This window comes from Arachis hypogaea, chromosome 5 (genome assembly GCF_003086295.3).
Source record: "Arachis hypogaea cultivar Tifrunner chromosome 5, arahy.Tifrunner.gnm2.J5K5, whole genome shotgun sequence".
Taxonomy (NCBI): domain Eukaryota; kingdom Viridiplantae; phylum Streptophyta; class Magnoliopsida; order Fabales; family Fabaceae; genus Arachis; species Arachis hypogaea.
The window spans coordinates 53,134,811-53,149,209 of record NC_092040.1 but is presented as its reverse complement, the minus strand read 5'-3'; the positions used below and the strand labels follow the sequence as shown (position 1 = coordinate 53,149,209).

The 14,399-nt window shown below is 40.2% G+C and overlaps 2 non-coding genes across 2 annotated transcripts; one reads left to right on the top strand and one right to left on the bottom strand.

The window, feature by feature from the left end:
• Positions 1-104, bottom strand: LOC112804476 (small nucleolar RNA R71). Its single transcript, XR_003203090.1, has one exon. It is a non-coding gene; the product is annotated as a small nucleolar RNA R71 (small nucleolar RNA).
• Positions 105-14,016: 13,912 nt separating this feature from the next.
• LOC112804362 (small nucleolar RNA R71) lies at positions 14,017-14,120 on the top strand. The gene has a single exon (XR_003202970.1). It is a non-coding gene; the product is annotated as a small nucleolar RNA R71 (small nucleolar RNA).
• Positions 14,121-14,399: the final 279 nt, after the last annotated feature.

Here is a 14,399-nt window from a genome sequence, read left to right as displayed (position 1 = left end):
AAGCTTAGAGTGGATGTTCAGACCTTCAAGCAAAAAGATGGTGAATCCCTCTATGAAGCTTGGGAAAGATACAAGCAGATGACCAAAAAGTGTCCTTCTGACATGTTTTCAGAGTGGACCATATTAGATATATTCTATTATGGTCTATCTGAGTTTTCCAAGATGTCATTGGACCACTCTGCAAGTGGATCCATTCACCTAAAGAAAACACTTGTAGAAGCTCAGGAACTTATTGACATGGTTACAAATAACCAATTCATGTACACTTCTGAGAGGAATTCCGTGAATAATGGGATGCCTCAGAGGAAGGGAGTTCTTGAAATTGATGCTCTGAATGCCATATTGGCTCAGAACAAAGTGTTGACTCAGCAAGTCAACATAATTTCTCAAAGTCTGAATGGATGGCAAAATGCATCCAACAGTACTAAAGAGGCATCTTCTGAAGAAGAAGCTTATGATCCTGAAAACCCTGCAATGGCAGAGGTAAATTACATGGGTAAACCTTATGGAAACACTTATAATTCATCATGGAGAAATCATCCGAATTTCTCATGGAAGGATCAGCAAAAGCCTCAACAAGACTTTAATAACGGTAGAAGAAATAGGCTCAGCAATATCAAGCCTTATCCATCATCTTCTCAGCAACAGACAGAGAATTATGAACAGAATACCTCTAACTTAGCAAATTTAGTCTCTGATCTGTCTAAGGCCACTTTAAGTTTCATGAATGAAACAAGATCCTCCATCCGAAATCTGGAGGCACAAGTAGGCCAGCTGAGTAAGAAAATCACTGAAACCCCTCCTAGTACTCTCCCAAGCAATACTGAAGAAAATCCAAAAAGAGAGTGCAGGGCCATTGATATAATCAATATGGCCGAATGCAAGGAGGAGGGAGAGGACGCGAATCCCAATGAGGAAGATCTCATGGGACGTCTCTTAAGCAAGAAATAGTTCCTTATTGAGGATCCAAAGGAATCTGAGGCTCCTATAGAGACCATAGAGATTCCATTAAATCTCCTTCTGCCATTCATGAGCTCTGAAGATTATTCTTCCTCTGAAGAGGATGAAGATGTAACTGGAGAGCAAGTTGATCAATATCTAGGAGCCATCATGAAGCTGAATGCCAAGTTATTTGGTAATGAGACTTGGGAAGGTGAACCTCCCTTGCTCATTAGTGAACTTGATACATGGGTTCAGCAAACTTTACCTCAAAAGAAACAAGATCCTGGGAAATTCTTAATACCCTGTACCATAGGCACCATGACCTTTGAAAAAGCTCTATGTGACCTAGGGTTAGGCATAAATCTTATGCCACTCTCTGTAATGGAGAAGCTGGGGATCATTGAGGTGCAGCCTGCCTTATTCTCATTACAATTGGCAGACAAGTCAGTAAGACAAGCTTATGGATTAGTAGAGGACGTGTTGGTAAAGGTTAAAGGCCTTTACATTCCTGCTGATTTCATAATCTTAGACACTAGGAAGGAGGAGGATGAATGCATCATCCTTGGAAGACCTTTTCTAGCCACAGCAGAAGCTGTGATAGATGTTAACAGAGGAGAATTAGTCCTTCAATTGAATGGGAACTACCTTGTGTTTAAGGCACACGACTATCCTTCTGTAACAAGGGAGAGTAAGCATGTAGAGCTTCTCTCAGTACAGAGTCAAACAGAGCCCCCACAATCAAACTCTAAGTTTGGTGTTGGGAGGCCACAACCAAACTCTAAGTTTGGTGTTGAATCCCCACAACCAAACTCTAAATTTGGTGTTGGGACTATACAACATTGACCTGATCACCTGTGAGGCTCCATGAGAGCCCACTGTCAAGCTATGACATTAAAGAAGCGCTTATTGGGAGGCAACCCAATTTTTATTTATCTAATTTTATTTTTTATTTTATTGTTCGTTTATGTTTTATTAGGTTCATGATCATGTGGAGTCACGAAAAAATATTAAAATTAAAAACAGAATCAAAAACAGCAGAAGAAAAATACACCTTGGAGGAAGGACTTACTGGCGTTTAAACGCCAGTAAGGAGCATCTGGCTGGCGTTCAACGCCAGAACAGAGCATGGATCGGTGCTGAACGCCAAAAACAAGCAACATCCCGGCGTTCAAATGCCAGGAATGCACCCTGAGGAGAGCTGGCGTTGAACGCAGAAACAAGCATGGAACTGGCGTTCAACGCCAAAAACATGCTGCACATGGGCGTTGAATGCCCAGAACATGCATCACTTCGGCGTTTAAAAGCCAGAATTGCATGGAAAGGCATTTTACATGCCTAATTGGTGCAGGGATGTATATCCTTGACACCTCGGGATCTGTGGACACCACAGGATCATCTCAGGATCTGTGGACCCCACAAGATCCCGACCTACCATATTCTCTTCTCTTCTCAGCATTCATCCTCTCTTTCCAATAAACACTCTTCCCCAAAACCCTTCACCAATCACCTCAATCTCTCTTCCCAATTACCCCTTTCCCCACTCACATCCACCCACTCTTCCCTATAAACCCCACCTACCTTAAAAATTCAAATTTCTTTCCCACCCAAACACACCCTAAATGGCCGAACCTACCCCCTCTCCTCTCCCTATATAAACCCCTCAATTCTCCTTAATTTTCACACAACACAAACATCTCTTCTCCTTCTTGGCCGAATACACCTCTCCCCCTCTCCTCCATATTTTCTTCTTCTTCTTCTTCTCTTCTTTCATCTCTTACTCGAGGGCGAGCAATATTCTAAGTTTGGTGTGGTAAAAGCATAGCTTTTTTGTTTTTCCATAACCATTGATGGCACCCAAGGCCAGAGAATCCTCTAGAAAAGGAAAATGGAAGACAAAAGCTTCCACCTCCGAGTCATGGGAGATAGAAAGATTCATCTCCAAAGCCCATCAAGACCACTTCTATGATGTTGTGGCCAAGAAGAAGGTGATCCCCGAGGTCCCTTTCAAGCTCAAGAAAAATGAGTATCCAGAGATCCGATATGAGGTCCAAAGAAGAGGTTGGGAAGTTCTAACCAACCCCATCCAACAAGTCGGAATCTTAATGGTTCAAGAGTTCTATGCCAATGCATGTATCACTAGGAACCATGATCAAAGTAAGAACCCGAACCCAAAGAATTATCTTACAATGGTTCAGGGGAAATACTTAGATTTTAGTCCGGAAAATGTGAGGTTGGCGTTCAACTTGCCCATGATGCAAGGAGATGCACGCCCCTACACTAGAAGGGTCAACTTTAATCAAAGGTTGGACCAAGTCCTTATGGACATATGTGTGGAAGGAGCTCAATGGAAAAGAGATTCCAAAGGCAAGCCGGTTCAACTAAGAAGACTGGACCTCAAGCCTGTGGCTAGAGGATGGTTGGAGTTCATCCAATGCTCCCTCATCCCCACTAGCAACCGATCTGAAGTTATTGTGGATCGAGCCATCATGATTCATAGCATCATGAATGGAGAGGAAGTAGAAGTTCATGAAGTCATCTCCCATGAATTCTACAAAATAGCCGATAAGCCCTCTACTTTGGCAAGGCTAGCTTTTTCTCATCATATTTGTCATCTATGTTACTCAGCTGGAGTTATCGTAGAAGGAGACATCCTCATTGAGGAGGACAAGCCCATCACTAAGAAAAGGATGGAGTAAACAAGAGAGCCCACTCGTGGAACCCAAGAGACACATGAGGAAGCTCATCACCAAGAAATCCCGGAGATGCCTTAAGGGATGCACTTTCCTCCCAACAACTATTGGGAACAACTCAACACTTCCTTAGAAGATTTGAGTTACAATGTAGATCAATTAAGGGTGGAACATCAAGAGCACTCCATTATTCTCCTTGAAATTAGAGAAGATCAAAGAGCAATGAGGGAGGAGCAACAAAGGCAAGGAAGGGACATAGAAGAGCTTAAGGACATCATTGGTCCTTCAAGAAGAAGACGCCACTGAGGTGGATTCATTCCTTGTTCTTATTTTTTTCTGTTTTTGTTTTTTATCTATATTTTGTGTCTTTACTTCATGATCATGAGTATGTAGTAACTATGTCTTAAAGCTATGAATAAATTCCATAAATCCTTCACCTCTCTTAAATGAAAAATGTTTTTAATTCAAAATAACAAGAAGTACATAAATTTCAAAAATTGTCCTTGAATTTAATTTAATTATATTGATGTGGTGACAATACTGTTTGTTTTCTGAATGAATGCTTGAACAGTGCATATTTTTTATCTTGTTGTTTATGAATGTTAAAATTGTTGGCTCTTGAAAGAATGATGAACAAGGAGAAATGTTATTGACAATCTGAAAAATCATAAAATTGATTCTTGAAGCAAGAAAAAGCAGTGAATAGCAAAACCCTGTGAAAAAAAATTAGAAAAAGAAAAAGCAAGCAGAAAAAGCCAATAGCCCTTAAAACCAAAAGGCAAGGGTAAAAAGGATCCAAGGCTTTGAGCATCAATGGATAGGAGGGCCCAAGGAAATAAAATCCAGGCCTAAGCGGCTAAATCAAGATGTGCCTAACCATGTGCTTGTGGCATGCAGGTCCAAGTGAAAAGCTTGAGACTGAGTGGTTAAAGTCATGATCCAAAGCAAAAAAAGTGTGCTTAAGAGCTCTGGACACCTCTAACTGGGGACTCTAACAAAGCTGAGTCACAATCTGAAAAGGTTCACCCAGTCTTGTCTGTGGCATTTATGTATCCGGTGGTAATACTGGAAAACAAAATGCTTAGGGCCACGGCCAAGACTCATAAAAGTAGCTGTGTTCAAGAATCAACAAACTTAACTAAGAGAATTAATAACACTATCTAAAATTCTAAGTTCCTAGAGACACCAATCATTCTAAACATCAAAGGAAAAAGTGAGATGCCAAAACTGTTCAGAAGCAAAAAGCTACAAGTCCCGCTCATCTAATTAGAATTAATATTCATTGATATTTTGGGATTTATAGTATATTCTCTTCTTTTTATCCTAATTGATTTTCAGTTGCTTGGGGACAAGCAACATATTAAGTTTGGTGTTGTGATGAGCGGATAATTTATACGCTTTTTGGCATTATTTTTAGGTAGTTTTTAGTATGATCTAGTTACTTTTAGGGATGTTTTCATTAGTTTTTATGCTAAATTCACATTTCTGGACATTACTATGAGTTTGTGTGTTTTTCTGTGATTTCAGGTATTTTCTGGCTGAAATTGAGGGACCTGAGCAAAACTCTGATAGGAGGCTGACAAAGGACTACTGATGCTATTGGAATCTGACCTCCCTGCACTCAAATTAGATTTTCTGGAGCTACAGAACTCCAAATGGTGGCTCTCAACGGCGTTGGAAAATAGACATCCAGAGCTTTCCAGTAATATATAATAGTCCATACTGTATTCGTAATTAGACGATGTAAACTGGCGCTCAACGCCAGTTCCATGCTGCATTCTGGAGTCAAACGCCAGAAACACGTCACGAACCAGAGTTGAACGCCCAGAACACGTTACAACTTGGCGTTCAACTCCAAGAGAAGCCTCAGCTCGTGTAAAGATCAAGCTCAGCCCAAGCACACACCAAGTGGGCCCAGGAAGTGGATTTCTGCATCAATTACTTACTTCTGTAAACCCTAGTAGCTAGTCTAGTATAAATAGGACGTTTTACTATTTTATTAGATATCTTTGGTCTCAGTTTAATTTTATTATTCATCTTAGGAGACTATTGATCACGTTTTGGGGGCTAGCCATTCGGCCATGCCTGAACCTTCATCACTTATGTATTTTCAACGGTGGAGTTTCTACACACCATAGATTAAGGGTGTGGAGCTCTGTTGTACCTCAACTTTTAATGCAATTACTACTATTTTCTATTCAATTCTGCTTGTTCTTATTCTAAGATATTCGTTGCACTTCAACATGATGAATGTGATGATCCGTGACACTTATCATCATTCTCACCTATGAACGCGTGACTGACAACCACTTCCGTTCTACCTTAGACCGGGCGCATATTGATGCTTCGATTTTAGGAAATTGCACGATCGGCAAAAATTCCTTCTGGCAAGTGCACCGGTTATCGTCAAGTAAAAACTCACAATAGAGTGAGGTCGAATCCCACAAGGATTGGTTGAGTGAGCAATTCGGATTAGAAGTGTGTTCTAGTTGAGCGGAATCAATATTTAGATGAGAATTGCGGAATGTAAAATTGGCGGGAAACGTAAATGGCAAGAAATTGAAATTGCGGAATCTTAAATTGCATGAATTAAAGAGCGAGAAGCTAAATTGCTGAAATTAAAAAGGGATCGGGGTGATTGCATGAATTTAATTGCAGAATGTAAAGAGAAAGTGGTAGATCAGAAATGGGGAATTCATTGGGTTTCAGGAGATATTGAGATCTCCGAATCAAAACATTTTTATCCCTTCCTCAACCAATGCATTCATTGAATTTTGCTTGGCAATCTTATATGATTGGATCCCAATCCCTTGGCTCACCAATTCTCTCTAAAAACAAACAAATTCCCAATCCCTTGGTTTAAATGTTCATAAGAAGAGATGATGCTCGATCACTGATTATACCACACAGTTTCATGAACCACAATTTGGTAGGATTACATGTCACAATATCCATCCAAACCCCAATCCAATTCACTGTGAGAAAGCTTCTCTAGCATGAACCCTCCATTCCTTTCCCAAGGTTCCGCAGGATTCCAATTATGGATAGTTTCTTTCCCAAGACAACTAACCAATGGAATTAGATCGAGAAGCTTTCTAACAAAATTCAAGAGAAAAGATTGAAGAAGAAGATAAAAACTATTATTGATTCATTGAATTACAATAGAGCTCCCTAACCCAATGAGAGGGGTTTAGTGAGTCACAGCTCTGAATTCAATTGCAAAAAGTATGAAAACTCGAAAAATGATCCAAAGTCCCCAACTAACTTAAATTCTATCCTATTTATACACTTTCTAAATTGAGCTTCTGTTGTGTTTCTTGGGCTTTGAGGCCTTTCCCTGATTTCCTTTTGCTTTGGGTTTATGATCCATAATCCTGATGAGGCTGCTGATCCAATTCTGTAACATTCATTGAGCCAACTTAGTGATAATCAAGTAGTGACACATGACTCAACAAATTGAAATTCCAGACTCATCAATTCTTCAGGCCCAATCCCATAAACCATGATATTCAATTGGGTTTCATACCAGAGTACGTTTAAGTTAATGTTTGTGCTCAAATGCTAACTTAAAACTACAATATCTTTGGCCCAGAAACCTTTTCAAATAGTGGCGTTTAAGTTGTAGTTTAAGCTTAAACTGCAACTTAAACGCCAGACACCTCCAGTGATGCCTTTTGTGGAAGCACGTTTAAGTTCCAGTTTAAGCTTAAACTGGAACTTAAACGTTGGACACTCCTGGAGGTGGTATAACTCAAGCACGTTTAAGCTTCAGTTTAAGGTTAAACTGAAGCTTAAACGTGGAAATGGAAGAAAGCAACCCTGGAGGGTAAAGTAGTCGAACACGTTTAAGCTTCAGTTTATGGTTAAACTGAAGCTTAAACGTGGCAATGGAAGAAAGCAACCCTGGAGTGTGGAATGGTCGAACACGTTTAAGCTTCAGTTTAAGGTTAAACTGAAGCTTAAACGTGGAAATGAAGAAAGCAACCCTGGAGGAGAATTTTGATCGAACACGTTTAAGCTCCAGTTTAAGGTTAAACTGGAGCTTAAACGTGGAAATGGCTCCTTGGTGCATTTCTCATTTCTGGCGTTTAACTTCCAGTTTAAGGTTAAACTGGAGGTTAAACGCCACTTTCAGCTTTTCCTTAGCTTTCATGATTTTGGCGTTTAAGCTCCAGTTTAAGCTTAAACTGGAGCTTAAACGCCACTGATAGTTCCCAGCATTATATGGCTTGGCAGTTTAAGTTCCAGTTTAAGCTTAAACTGGAACTTAAACTCCACATGTGATATTCAAGCTTCCTTTATTGATTTTGTTGCTTCCTTGCCTAACCTCTTCTTCCCTGAAATCATCCAAACAACTGCATCAAAGTCTTGCAAAATTTCATGAGAAATCTTCCATTCATAGCATTCATGTAATATAACTAAAAACTCATGGAATTTGCATCAAAATCATACTGTTTGGATGGTTCATTGCTTTGTTATTCATTTAACCATTCTTGGTTACTTTAAGCTCAAGAAAATGCATAAAACAACTAAAACTAACAGAAAAATGCTAGTGAAACTAGCCTAAGATGCCTTGGCATCACAACACCAAACTTAATACTTGCTTGTCCCTAAGCAAGTCCTGAGTTATTTGAGAAGAAAGTATGAAACAGAAAGCAATTACATTGGCTATATTAGTAAGCACTTGAAGTTCATCAGAAGGGTTTTATGCAGAAAGTTGCAGCATCACTTTTTCATTCTTATCAGGTAAGATTATCACTTTTTCATTGCATCCATCAAACACTGCTATGGCCTCTTATTATTCTTATGTCCTTGGCACTTTTCCCTTCTTTGTTTTTCTTTTTCTTAGAGCTCCTTTGCTCCTTGTTTGCTCAGTGTCATGTGTTGCACAAGCCTTTGGCATTTTCTTTTTCTTATCAGTGCACTACACATATCCACTACAGGCATTTTAGTTCACATTTCTTCTTGAGACATTGGTGCCCAGCACCTCTTTGTGTGACTAAATGTTTTGTATTTAGGTTGCTCTTGATAATGGACTTTTGGTTGATAATCCCGGGTTAGTTAACCCAATTTACCAAGTGTTGAAACACTCCTCAGAACCTATTCATCCAAGCATATCCTTAATACATAAACACCACAGGCATTTGTCTCAGAAGTTCAAACCATTGGTGCCTAGCTTATTTTCTCAATTTTTTTTTTGCTTTTTGGTTGCACTTTTTCAGTGGCTCTTTCTTCTTCTTTTTCTTTCTTTTTCATGGCCAAAGACATTTATTCATCAAGATCCATAGACAGTATTCAACTTCTACACAAAAATGATAATTCTACACTCAATTTCCAGTGAGCTGACTAAACAATCAAGCATGCATACCACCACTTAATTCTACTTGATTTGTCACTAAATGAGCCAAGTTACTTTTGTTCAAACTTTTCTTTTATTTTTGGAAATAGAACAAGCATGGAAAGCATTTGTTTAAGAAGGTGAAGTTATATCCAAACATCTAGACATTCACTTTATTCAAAGCAGTAAACAGACAAACATACTAGAAATTTCACATAAAACTTAAATGACTTAAAATGAAAGAAAGCTCATAAAGACAATTCACAAACTATTATTTGATTATTAAGGAACAAGACCACCTCTCATTTGTTGCTTGGTTCTTCTTGATTCTTGGGGTCCTGCTTCTTCTTGCTTCTTGCCTCTTTTTGACCACTTGTACTTCCTTTGTCTTTTCTTATGAGCTTTGTCCAGAATCCAGCTTTTTTCATTGTTTCTTCCACTCTTTCTTCAAGGATCACTGCCTTGTTCATTTCTCCTTCTTTCCTCCCCTTGAAATACTCATCAAAAGCTGGGAATGCTGGGTCCATCTTGTGTAGATGTTCCCCTATGTAGTTAAGCTTGATTTGAGAACTGATGTTGTAATCAGCTTGAACTGCATATCTTGCATTCTGCAAAGTGGTGGCTTCCTTGATTGCCAAGATATTGTCATCTTGGTGTTGGCCTATGTGGCTGAGGGATTCCTGTAATTGTAAATTCTGTTCCCTTTGCAGATCTAGGAATCTTGATTCAAAGTTCCTTTGCATGTCCATCATTTTTAGGAGAAAGTCCTCTTGCTTCTCTTGAGACCTCATGTATTGTTGAGACATTCCTTCTATGATTTCCTGCATTCTGCTCATATCCATGGGGTCTCTGGGAACTTGTTGCCTTCTTTCTGGATTTCCTTGCTCTTCTTGCTCTTCTTCTCTTTCTTGCTCTGCTTCTTGCTCCCCTTCTGCTTGTTGCCCTTCTTCATTTCTTCTTTTTGTATGTCTTGGAGCAATTGGGCCAAGAGTCATTCTGTGAGCAGTCATGGCCATTCCAGGATGTAGCCAATTAGGTCTTGCATCTTCAAGTGGTACTTGGGCCTTGATGCATAGTTTGATGATGGTGCTAGGGAAGTGGAGCCAGGAGTCAGGGTCACTTTTCTCACTAAACTCTTGTATCTGTTCAGCAATGAGTTTATGAACTTTGATCTCTCCTCCCATCATAATGCAATGTAGCAAGACGGCTCTTTTAGGGAGTATTTCTGAAGAGTTTGCAGTGGGTAGGATGGATCTCCTAACTATTTCATACCACCCTTTAGCTTCAGGTGTTAGGTCTCCCCTTCTCAAGATTCTTGGAGCCCCTTTTGTTCCTCTCACCCATTCAGCTCTGATGGCACAAAGGTCTTCAGCAATAGTCAGATAGTCAGGTTCTCCTATCATCCTATCCTCATAACTTGCTTGGCTGAAACGTATGTTTTTCAGGCCAAGAGTTTTCATGATTGCCTCGGGGCTGAAGTCAACTTCCACCCCTCTCACATAGCTTTTGTATGTGGGTTCCTCGGTTGGATCCTCCCTCACTGCATTTGCATAAAACTCCTTCACCAGATTGATGTTGATTCTAGTGATTGGCTTAGTCAGGAGCTCCCACTTCCTCTTTTTGATCTTCTCCCAAACACTTGGGAACTCCTCCTCTCCAAGGTCAAAGGGAATCTCAGCTAGTATCCTTTTAGGTTTCATCCACTCGGCCTGAATCTCATGGAAAACTGATTTGTATTTCCATGCATCAAATTCCCTTTCCTCCTCCATTGGCTGCTTGTCTTTTCTTCTTTTGTGGCTAGATGAGGCTGCCATTGGTTCTTTAGTTTTGGCAAGTGACAAGCTAAGGTTGACAAGGTGAAGTAAGAAATTGTTGTTAGAAGTGTGGTGAGGTTGTTTTTGGCAAGAGGTAGTTATGCTATGATGAAAGAATATGTGCAAGAAGGAGATTTGGTGGTGTGGAACTCGTTCCCCAAGTGGTTCTTTATAGTGCATGCAAGTGAAAAATGGACGGCTAGGGTGATTTGTGAAGGATGGCTTGATGGTAAATATATGAATTAGGGAGAAAGACGAATTACTTTTCACTTTCTTGGAAGTATTCTGGGTGCATTAAGTTGTACATGTAGCTATCTTTTCATGCAGAACTTCCTTTTCCCATGTGTTAGTTTCAAAGACTTGTGAACTCCCTTTTTGACCAAGCATCGTACCTCCCCCTTTGTCTTTTTCATCCATTCTTATCCTTCCTTTTGTACCTGCACAAACAAACAACTTTGCTATCATTTTTTTCGGTCCATGTGAATAATGAATAGTACTTGCACATGTTTTTCATTCTTTTTGAATTGTAAATCAATGATTGACTTCATGAGCTTATAGCTGTGACCCTTGTATGTATGCACACTTATTACTGGACACCAAACTTAGTGTTTGGTAATGTCTCCTGATGACATGAAATCCATGTTGGTTGTCCTTAATGAATGTGCATAATTCTAATAAATCATAGTCACTTTGGCTCTTTGATCCTAAACAATTTTACTACCTAAAGTAATTGAAATCAAAGTATTAAAACATGCAAATGGTATACTTGTCATGAATTTCTAAATCCAGAGGAACTTCTTGCTTTTCATTAACTGTGTTCAAAGAGGAACACCAAACTTAATGTTGGTTGTGCACCTTGAATGAAAGATTGAATACAATTTGAATAAGATTTGGGGTGCCTTCAGGCACACCAAACTTAGAGAACAATTGTATTTTACATGCAATGTTTAGTGCACCTTATCAACAGTTGTCCTGAGGATTCAAGTTCATGCATAAGAAACCATGCTTTATTAGATGCAAAGCAAAACAATAAAGAGTAAGGATACTAAAACATGGGTTGCCTCCCATGAAGCGCTTCTTTAACGTCACTAGCTTGACGGTTGTCCCTTGTTAGGGTGGATTGTAGTGCTTGATGTCCTCTCCTCTCACTATGAAAACGTCCCCATTTGATTCCTTCATGATTTCCAAATGTTCCATAGAAAGAACTTTCCTGATTGTGAACACTTGAGGGAGCTGGGAAGGAATGGTTTTGAGGCCAGGTGGGATTGGCAGATAATGACTTGATATCACTTTATCTCCCGGAGAGAAACCTTCAGTGGGAATTTTCTTGTTTCTCCACCCTCTTGGCAATTTCTTTACAATTCTTCCCTCTCTCTTGAGGATTTCTTCATTGACCCTTATGCCAGGAGGATCCTTCTGAGTAGTTTCTATTGATTCTTGTGGCTTTAACTCTTGCAATTCTTGTTTGCCTTCCAAGGACTGTTTCAGAGTTTCAGCTGCTGGATTGCTTTCCTCCAAACACAGATGGCTACTATCATCCTTAGGCTTTTCAGGTTCTGGTTCAGGCTCAGATGCAGGTTTGAAAACATGGAAAATGAGCTGTTCATCATGTATTCTCAAAATTAGCTCTTCTTGTTCTACATCTATGAGCGCTCTAGCAGTGCCTAGAAATGGCCTTCCCAGAATGATAGGGTGTAGGTAGCTTTCCTCCATGTCCAAAATGACAAAGTCTGTGGGGAAGAAATAATTTCCCACTTTCACCAGCACATTCTCAACTACCCCTTCAGCTTGCTTCTGAGTTTTGTCAGCCAGTTGTATGATTACATCAGTGGATCTCACCTCATTCAGTTGTAGCCTCTTCATAAGAGTCAGAGGCATCACATTTATGCTAGCTCCTAGATCACAGAATCCTCTGTCAATTTTTGTTTCCCCTATGATGCAGGGGATATGAAAACTTCCTGGGTCTGTTTTCTTAGAGACTATGTCCTTCTTGATGAGGGCACTGCATTCTTTGTTCATTATTACAGTTTGTCCTCCCTTCAAAACTCTTTTCTTGCTCAGCAATTCCTTCAAATACTTGATATGTGTAGGCATCTGCTGGAGAATCTCAAGAAAGGGAATATTGATATGGAGAGACTTAAATGTCTCTAAAAACCTTGAATATGTTTTTCCTTTTTCACCTCCTCCTAACCTCTGAGGAAATGGTGCTTTTGGTTGGTATGTTTCCAGCATGCCTTTATTTTGCAGTTCCTTGGCTTGCTCAGTTTCACTTTCCTGCTTAGCTTCTTCCACACCTTCCTTCAAGATTTCTGGCTCCTGTTCTGAGGGTCTGATTCCTTCTTCTTCTGAGACTTCCTTCAATATGGTGATGGCCTTGCATTCTTCCCATCTCACTCCCTTTTGTTCCCCTTTAGGATTCTTTTCTGTGTCACTAGGGAACACTGCAGTTGACTTGGGGGCCTGTTGAGATAGCTCTCCTACTCGAGACTCCATCCTCTTGAGTTTTTCACCATGGTTCCTTAAGGTAGATCTCACATCATCCCTAAAGCTTTTCAACTCACTTATGTCCTGACCCATGTTTGCAAGCATTCCTTCTATCCTGTTTAATTGATCTTGAAATTGTTGGTTCGGATTAGGTTGGGCAGGTTGATTATTTTGGCCATGATATGGTGGTTGGGAGTAAGTGTTTTGTGTGGCCTGGTATGATCTTTGGTTGGAGTTTTGGTATGTGGAATTGTTATGTTGGTTGGGGTTGTAAGGTTTGTGGTTTTGTGGTTGGGTTTGCTGGTTTCCCCACCCAAAGTTTGGGTGGTTTTTCCAGCCTGGGTTGTAAGTGTTGGAATGTGGATCATATGGTTGCCTTTGTTGATTTCCCACATAGTTGGCCTCTTCCCAATCACCTCCTTCAATGCTTACTTCCTCTTGATCTTGTGTGTGTATTGCAGCCACTTGATTTGTTTCTAATTTCCTGGTGAGCTCTGCTAGTTGCTTGGCAAACACCTTGTTTTGGGCTAGAATTGTATCAACATGGTTCAGCTCCATGACTCCCTTAGTGTTGTGTCTCTCTGAAGCATAGTAGTACTCATTCTCAGCCACTGTCTCAATCACTTCAATGGCTTCTTCCACAGTCTTTTTCCTGTTCATTGAACCTCCTGATGAATGGTTTACAGCCTTCCTTGATTCATAAGAAAGTCCATCATAGAAAATATGCAATTGCACCCAGTCATGGAACATGTCTGGTGGGCATTTCCTTGTCAAATCCTTGAACCTCTCCCATGCCTCGTAGAGAGTTTCACCATCTTGTTGTCTAAAAGTCTGAACCTCAGAGCGAAGCCTATTGACCTTTTGTGGGGGGTAGAAACGTGCCAGAAACTTGCTTTCCACCTCATCCCAGGTTGTTAGGCTCCCCCTTGGGAATGATTCCAGCCACTTAGCTGCCTTGTCCCTAAGTGAAAATGGGAACAAGAGCAGTTTATAGGCATCTTCCTGGACTCCATTGGACTTCACAGTGTCGCAAATTCTCAGAAATTTTGTGAGATGTTGGTTCGGATCTTCATTAGCACTCCCACCAAATGAACAATGATTCTCCACCAGTGATATTAGCTGTGGTTTGAG